The sequence below is a fragment of the Copadichromis virginalis genome, linkage group LG16, assembly GCF_057382275.1.
Source record: "Copadichromis virginalis isolate Kocher_CV1m ecotype Utaka linkage group LG16, C_Virginalis_male_GT1.1, whole genome shotgun sequence".
Classification (NCBI taxonomy): Eukaryota; Metazoa; Chordata; class Actinopteri; order Cichliformes; family Cichlidae; genus Copadichromis; species Copadichromis virginalis.
In genome coordinates, this window is record NC_140633.1 from 23,915,128 (window position 1) to 23,924,413 (window position 9,286).

At 40.6% G+C, this 9,286-nt stretch overlaps 1 protein-coding gene across 2 annotated transcripts in view; it reads right to left on the reverse strand.

The window, feature by feature from the left end:
- Positions 1 to 3,708, reverse strand: part of osbpl6 (oxysterol binding protein-like 6) — a 44,902-nt gene extending 41,194 nt beyond the window's left edge. For both annotated transcript variants that reach the window (XM_085433944.1, XM_085433943.1), the window contains exon 1: positions 3,407 to 3,708. The gene's annotated coding sequence lies outside the window, so the exon portion shown is untranslated. The remainder of the gene's footprint in view (positions 1 to 3,406) is intronic.
- Between the last annotated feature and the right edge of the window lie 5,578 nt (positions 3,709 to 9,286).

Genomic DNA, 9,286 nt, shown 5'->3' on the forward strand with positions numbered 1-9,286 from the left:
AATACAGATATATGTATGCACCAGTGCCAATATATATTGTTTTATTTAAGTAAACCTGCACTGCATGGTAGCTGGGCAACAGTAATTAAAGATGCATTTTTGTACCTTGTCGTCTGTTCCTCTGTGCTGATGTATTACACACTTATTACACACTTATCTAGAAAAAAAAAGAAGAAACCCCCAAAACTTGCCTTTTCCCATCTCTCTTGTTTACTCCAAAATGCACTCTATGCTCAGTCACATAAAACTTTTCTCCATCTCATTTCATGCTCCAGGAAGGAAACTGAGTTTCAGGAGAGGGGATTTCACAGTCAAAGGCAATGATGAAAACTTTGAAACAAATTCTATGCGGAAAAAATAATTTAACCTAAGATCAGCGCCATCAACAGGTGCTCATTACCCTCTGGGGACACTTACGACAAGCTGAACAAACAAGCTAAATTAATTATTTGGCATAAAGCAAGCAAGGGTTTAATTTGCCAATACAGGCTACAATACCAGTGTATTTATAACATATATACAACTTACAGAGTGGTCATTACCCTTGCTGACAATGCTGTAAATATTGAGGTGTCAGTTTTGGGTTCAGGACACTCTTACAGCCGGGGATCAAATCAACGATCTTTGACTGTTGGAGGACCTGCTTTACTGCCTGAGCCACACCAATCCCAAGACTTCTGGTACTTGGTTTTCACAGACAGTCTCCATGTCCAAGTACTAAACGGATCAGGCAAGATCGGGGGATTTCACGGTGGCATGACTATCAGCAGATAGGCTGCAGGATTTGTAGTCACTGCTCGGGCAGTTGACAGATACGGCAGCTCAGTAAAGATGTAAAAACCAAGTATCTTGTCTTTTTTATAGTATAACTGAATATTACATACACCAAAAATTTCCCTGGTGGAATATTAAAAGTGTAATTCTGAGGTTCGGGCAGTACAAAGTGACATTTAAGCACTGAGTTCAGTTTTTTCATTCTTTTAATGTTTGAGGCCTGGTGCAAGAAATCTGCTGATGCAGTCACAGCACACAGGATAACAAAGGTTATGTTGAATTGTTCTTCTATAATCTCTCTTACCTTAAGGGAACGAAACACAACAAAAAGAGTGACTAACTGACTCGTTTCAGGAAACCGCAAACTTACAGCACCAGCAATAATAACAACAGTTTCCTTGAGTAACATGCACATTCCTACAGCCTGCAGGGTCTTTCTCCTAGTCAGGGTGGCGAGAACAAAGCCACAGGTCTCCATCAGAGATCAACAAGAGGTCCACAAATTAAGGAGCAGCTATCATCCATTCTGATAGAGGTCAAGCCGAGAAGCGCACTACAGGGCTTTTGAGGGGGAGAAGGCAATCCCACTATCTCGCGCCCTGCTCTGTGAGATCTGAGAAGGATGAAGAAAGCAAACTTGAGCCTAAGACACTCAATATGTCAACCACAGGAAGACCCAGAACTAAACAAACCAGTGAAAACTGGAACACATTTCAAAGTCACTTTAAACTTCACGTTGGCTGCTGTCAACACACTAAACGCAAAGCCACACAGGCGTTAAGGGCGCCGCTCGTCACAAACAGGTAATACGATGAAGTGTGATGGTACCAGCGCCCTAACAGGGGTAGAAGGACATGCTTGTTTGTTTTGTCACCACATTCAAGGAACAGAATATCGCATTATTGATCAGCACGCTATAGCAAAACAAGTCCACTGATACCCTCCACCCCCTCACTGCTGCATATTCAAAGCGAGCCAACAAAGGGAGACTCGTGTTCTTATATTACATTACATTACAGGGTCTTTGAGGACAAGTGGTGTCTGAGTTTACAGCTGACTAATAATGCATGGCGGTCGATATTGAACATTTACCTGCGCATTTAGATGGACGTAGATCTCGTGCGACATCTGGAAGCAATGAGCAGCTAACTAAGTAGTTTTGTCTGATTTGTTACAAATACGTTTTTTAAAAAACAGCCCCAACTGGACAGAGCCGGTTTCTCAACGCTGCATATTACATCACCTGGGTAGACCTGGGTATCACACAGTGCAATAGTCTTAAGAACTACTGTATATAATGTTGTGATTCAGATAAAGTCCCTTTGAGATAACGCAGCATTTAGCTTTAGATGTTTGACTTAAACGCCTCCATAATCCCAGTTCAACAGTATCCCTACAATTTGACACCAAACACCCTATTTCTAGGAAACAAAACAAAGCAAATGAGGTTAATAAGAGAGAATAAACAAGTGGCGTGCTGGTAATTACCAAAAACCCTTCATTAAAGCAAACACAAGGGATGGCCGTGCATGAGTCATCAGACCGTCTGAATACTGCTTTAACTCACCCTCAACTTTCTGCTTGCATTTCTCGACTAATTTAACGAGTCAGTCGGTGTAATTACGGTTTTACTTTACGTTAATTGCTTGGCAAAGAAAGGAATAACCAGAACGCAATCCCTCTATCAGTCATTAAGGCATATATGCTCTGCAAGGATATAATGTAAATGGTATGGGGGCACCTTCAGCAGGAAGAGGCGAGCAGTACTGTATATAAAAGAATCAATAATCACCCCCTGTTCAAGAAGGCATGTCAGCCAAAAACTACAGATGCACTGAGATCTCCCAGTCTCCTCTGCTGCTCTTTAATTCATGTGATTGGAGGCTATTTTAAACAGCTGCAAAGTCACTGGCTGACCTTCAGTTGGGGGTAAAAAAGGAGGCTAGATTGTGGAGCCGTCCTGTCATTGGCACCAGAAGTTGGCTAACTCTCAATTAGTTTCATCACTGGCAGCACAATAAGTGGGGTAAAGGAGATTATGAAGGGGGGAGGTCGTGTTGTTAAGTAATGCTCCAGCATGTCATGGAGTTAGTCTAAATGGGACTGGAGCAGTAAGCATGGAGCTCAGTGAAAAAGGTAAAAATGTCAGTGACGCATTACGTCTACATCATCAGCCTTGCTACTTTAATGCTTCATTATGTGTGTGTGTGTGTGTGTGTGTGTGTGTGTGTGTGTGTGTGTGTGTGTGTGTGTTGTTGTTTTGTTTTTTTTGGGGGGGGGGGGGGCTTCATCACGATGTGGTGATGATGATGTGCTGGAGCCGTGGATAATACCACCACCATCATCATCATCATCATCATCCCCGTGTGGTAACGACTAGCAGCAGTTAGCTCAGTCAGCAGCGGCTAGGTGGTCATGTCTGACTGGTGATTCACTCAGGATGCAAATACAAAAGGATGAGAGCTGAGGTCTGCGTGTGTGTGTGAGAGAGAGCGGCTGGATGGAGGAAGAAGAGGCTCTACGTCCTAATCCAACACGGCATTGCTGGAGCGCGATAGTTTCCTCTAATGTGAGCTCTAATGTGGCCACTGAGGCTGCTGTGAAAGAGGGACAGAAAAGCTGGTGTCCTTACCCCAGATGTCGTGTGATGACCATGTCTTTACAGTTCTTGGCGCAGGAAACAATTGAGCGGGTCTCCCCTTGACTGGGCAGAGATTCCCAGTTCCTCAGAGACAAGCGGCTTCCATATGTGTCCACATGGGATATAGCTGCTTCTTCGTGTTAACGACTTGTAGACTTGTAGGCTAGAACGTGATGGAAAGTGACATTAAAAAAAGGGGGGGAAAGTGCTGTGTTTGCCTGTTTCTTGAATGCGGGCTGTGATGATGCTCTGCTCCGCTCAGCTGCACTCCGCTCGCTCCTCCCTGCAGCAAGATTGGCTTTGAGCGGGAAGAAATCGCCGGAATGGATCAAATACCGGTGAATGGTGGCTGCGCACAAAACGTGGCCATGGAGTCACACTAAGCTCGGACTCGGAGCAGGGCCGGAGTGTAGACAGACGAGGTGGTGCAAGCATGCAAGCGTGACCCTGTGTGGTTGCAGCTTTATAGCCAATGGGAAGCAAACAGGAATGAATGAGCTTTGGCGTTGGCAAATTAGTAGAGGTGTTTTTGAGCCACAAAAGTCAGTCTGCTGGTATTAAAATTACTGATAGGTGTAAATAATCAAAAATAATTAAAATATTTGAACCTTATTCTTCTCTGCAGTAGGTATTTGTGATTATTTGATACTTCAACTTTGCACTTTAGTACTGTAACACATTTTTGTTGGAGTTATACAATTATATATGTTACATATACTGTAAAAATGGAGGAATAAATATCTATTAGCATATTTAAGCCTACTTTGAAATTCATTATGAGTCTTTGTTTGTCCAAGTAGATTAAGGTAGTCTGAGAAGTAGTCTCAAATTTACTTAAAACATGGTAACTAACTGGATACTTGCTATATATGGCATTATCTTAACTGCCAGTAACACCGTGAGTCATTTTTGATCAGGATGTCTCCTTCAGTGTGCACATCAAACAAGTATAACATGTAGTACTGCTTTCTTTCATTTGCCCAATATCCCCCCATAAATTGAAATATCCTCTACTGGAGTGATGCAGAAAAACCATGTATCATAGTATAACTGAATATTTATTGCATTTAGGCTGGACTATTGTAATTCATTCTTATCAGGTCATTCTAATAGTTCCCTAAAAAGCCTCCAATGCAGCAGCGAGAGTACTAATAGGGAAGAGAAAGTGATCATTATTCTCCAATATTGTCTCCTTTTCATTGGCTCCCTGTTGAATCCAGAAATACATACAAAGTCTTGACCTCAGATTACACCACAGTAATGAAGCACTTTGGTCTCAGACTGCAGGCTTCCCTGTGGTTCCTAGTGTTTAAAAAAGTAGAATGGGAGGCAGAGCCTTCGACTTTCAGGACCGCGTCCTGCAGAACCAGCTCCCAGTTTGGATTCAGGAGACAGGCACCCTCTCTACTTTAAAGATTTGGTTTAAAACTTTCCTTTTTGAAACTCCTGCAGGACTTCATGTGATGCACTAAGCACTTCTCCACTCACACCTTTTCACTCTCCACATACACCACTGCAGTATGAAATTAAAGCCGTTCTCCTCTATCCTTTAGCCTGTGCTTTGTCCTGTTTCCATATGCTCTCGTTTTTCGTTTCTCTTTCCCCTCACGCCCCTAACCAGTTGCAGTGCATGGCTGCCCCTTATGTTCTTTGTCCACCTGTGTACTTCTGTTTTCTATTTTAATGACTGTTAGTTCAGCTGCTTTTCTGTCTGCTGATCATCTTTGGGTTTTCACACTGATGTTTTTCAGCCATATTTCTTGTAAGAATCAAAACGTGGGACATGATCTCAATATGTCGGATGAGGAGGGACAAAGGATAAAAATGCAGTGCAGTTCATCTGGTCACCCTGGCTACAAACAGCAATCAGCCCTCAACCTGTCAACAACAATATGGTTCTTGTTTTGGAATTTTCTTTCTGCAGATTTCTTCATATTTTACTGTTTTGTTTTTTTCACGTTTGAACGCTACTCTGGAGCTGCAGTTTCAGCACCCCTGGTTTAAGGCATCAGAGTATTTTCTGTCCATGTCGTGGTACATTAGATCTGGAAATACTGAACTTTTCATTTTCACTCATAGATATTCAGACGAACATCAAAAACAATGACGTAGATAAATGGCAGACAAAATGCTACAATCACAGGCTAGACTTATGTGCAATAACTAAACAGGGTATGTGAAATAACAGATGTAAAGACGATAGAAGATAAGACTCATGGTTATAATGTGCACAGAGTTTATCATCTATGATGTACATAGCTTTTTATATACACAAAAATACACTGACTATCCATCAACCAATCAAACTGTGTTTGTAAGTTGATGCAGGCTCAAAGTGCTTCACACATAAAAAAACAAAAAACAAATTGAGAAAAATTAAAAAAGATTCCTTATTAGAAGTATTAATAAACACTTAAAACGTGGATACAACTAGTGTTTAAAATAAAAAAATACTAATCAATAATTAAAATTCTGAAAACAGGCATTTCATTTGTAATCTGGATTTTTGTGGCTCTGAATATCTGACCTAAATTAATATTTTTAAAAGCACAACACAAAGACATATTTTGGAAAATGTTTCCAATTTATTTATTGCAAGAACTATTTTCAAGGTATTGTACTCAAACAAAACAGTGCTCCCTGGTGGACAAAGGGTTTTTAAATAACCTGTTATTACCACACATACAGTAACATCATCCGATCTATCATGGCCCAAATAAATTACCAGCTGGCTTTTCATTTTAAAATTGTCACGTTTGCACCTTTATGTTTATTAATCTTTGGCAACACTTGACTGAATAATGCACAGTACATTGAGGGTGAAACTAAAAGCACGTGCACAGTCACAAGATTGAGAATTTATGAAATAAGACATACAAATTGCATTTCTAGAGAGAAAAAGATTCCCTTTTCTAGCCAAATAAATAAATAAATCCCTGAGAGAGGCTAGTAAAGCAAAAGGCCAAGACAAGCATATGCTGCAATCTCCCAGATGGTTTTCTTGATAGCAGGGTCAAAGGTGGATGGACTTTCATTCATTATGTAAACAGAATGATGACTTTAGCAGAGTCCACGTAGCTCTGTCCTATGGATGTTCCAGTTACCTGCAGATAAAACTGGAAATAACTATGATATATCTGTCAGATAGTGTTGGGTGCCTTGAAAGCCTGTTGGTAGCTTTAGCGTGCTAACAAATCTGCTTCATCTCCTGAGGAACTCAAATTTTAGACAATATATTAATCTTAGGCTATAGATAATATTTTTTCTGGTCACATGGATTTTTTTAAAAGACCAGTGAAAGAAATCGCAGTGATTAAACTTCTGTGGTTATTTGATTCCAACAGCCAGTGGATGTCGGTTCTAATTAGCCTGCATCATTTGTACACGTCACGGTGCAACACTTTGCCACTCATCTTGCTGGTGAAACTAATCCCGAATAAGCCTGCTGCTTCAAATGAAAAAAAAAGAAGCAACTTTGTGTGTTTTGTTTTATTGCTCATTAGCGTTTGGTGCCAGTGTCAGTCACATAGAAGCTTGTACACTCATGGGATTTTTTTCACACTTTTTCTGTGCAGAGCTAAGTTGAGAGGTTTTCTAAGGGGAAATGAAACCTAAACTAATATGCACTGTGCGTGTCTCCTCTGCTATTCTACTAGCAAATGGACCGCCAAACATCCTCTATTCCTGGGTGTTTGACTTTGCATGCATTATTGTCACTTAAGATTAGCAATCACACATGCAGAATAAGAACCATGTGAACCTGAGGGATGCTTGTGCTAATCCCCGTGCTCTACATCCTCTTAACCTGTGCAGCCTTGTAGACCACGACTATTAAGAAATTTGCGGAATTAGTTAATGAACTAATTAGTGAGGGTGATGAGGGAGCAAACAAAAAGAAGAAGATGGTGGAACAAAACAATGACATAATGTGAATACGTGCGACAGAGGTGTAAACGCCTTCTTAATTTAACCCCTTGATACAGTTTATATTTCATGTTTTCAGAGTAAGCCAATAGGTGTCTATGCCAAATTTTGGACCATGGATCTATTTAGAATATATAAATAAGCTGACATTAATAAATGGAATAAAAATCCTCAATTAATGTAGAGAGGTCAGATTAAGAGAGCAAGAGTTGATTTTACTAGGTTTTAAACCACTTGTTTGTGGAGAAAAATGCCAGTTATCACATGTGTTGTTTTACATAAAACATGAACCATTATAGGGCAGTGGTTAGCATTGTGTCTGTGTAGGTTCTCTGTCATCCAGGTCATGGTAATGTATGGAGCTTGGAAAGAAAAATGACCTAGTGGGAGTTGTCCCTTGGTTGGTTAGCACTGTTTCCTCACAGCAAGAAGGTCCTGAGTTCAGTTCTATCATCGGGCTGGGGTCTTATTGTGTTGAGTCTTCATGTTTACATGTTTTGGAAAGACAAAGCGTGAAATGGACACAGTGGAGTGTGGTGTGTTTTGCAAACTTGTTTATTGCAAACTAATCTGTGGATTCAGAGTAGTGGTAGGAAACTTTGCCAGTGGGATTTGCACATGTGGTTCCCACACTCACCGAAATGGCAGCACGGGTGCTTTTATAACCATCATCATAATTATGACCCCTCCCATGATCTCATTTAGCTTCCAGTCATTTGTTTATTTTCAGATTATCTGGTTAAATTGCAGGGGACTGTGCTTGCACGTGCAAATGTCATGCACTTTCAAGCCACACTTTAACCGTACATTCATACAGCACTTTATTCTAACCAGTTAACCTAACATGTCTTTGGACCAACGGGAAGTTGGACTACATGCAGGAAGACTTCACAAGCCTAAGGAGAACATAAAACTGCAGGACAAGCAAATGTTGTGGGAACACGTATCGTGACACTGTCAAGGTCCCCCACTTTCCACAATGCAGGAACTCCAACAACACTTAGGGGAAGAGGAACAACTTTATTGACTGACCAATGCATTTGTGGCTTTCATCAGGGTTATCAGGTACCCCCACCTTCCCATTAAAAACACACAAGGACTGTACAGTTTCAGATTAGAGGATTTTTACTGTTGAATGTCAAATTTGACCCAAATTGTATGTGAGACTTAAGCATTATTTAAGCAGGCAAGTCATTAAGAAAAAAATCTTATTATAAAATATCATTTCCAGTGGCAGCCTAAAAAAGGGAAAACCCTGCTGAGTAGTAAAAAGAAACAAAGCACACTTCCAGAAACATTTCAGCACACCCACTAATTACATAGAATCATAGCAAGCATAACGTGAAAACAAGTATTACATGAATAACTAGCACACGACGTCCAGGAAGCTAGGTAACAGACAACACAACACGAACGCCACACACAAACAATTAAAGATACAAGCAACACAAGAAAAAGCAGCGCCATTCCTCTACAATCAGATCAATGACGGTCTCACCAGGCTGGTTTAAACATGTCACGCCTCAACGCCAAGTGCAAATTTCTGGTAAACATCTAGAGGTGGACTGTTGAGATGTAGTCCCCAGCAGCAAATCAGTGCAATTGTGTAATAAGCTGGAACCGCCCCCCACATACCCCCACATTTATTGTCATTCCAACACTTGTACTGACATGAGGTAACAGGAAAGTTTGCACTTTAAGATCCTGGTTAAAAGCCAACAAGAACATGTAAGAGTAATATATATATATACATACACACACACACACACACACACATATATATATATATATATATATATATATATATATATATATATACACACACACTTGTATGCAGTATAAAGCTTCGTGGCAGGCATACCATGGTCAAAATACCATGTCAGTATTAAAAAGTGTTTCATTTGAAGGCCTCCTGCGTGAATAGTGTGTGGGAAGTGAAGGCATGTG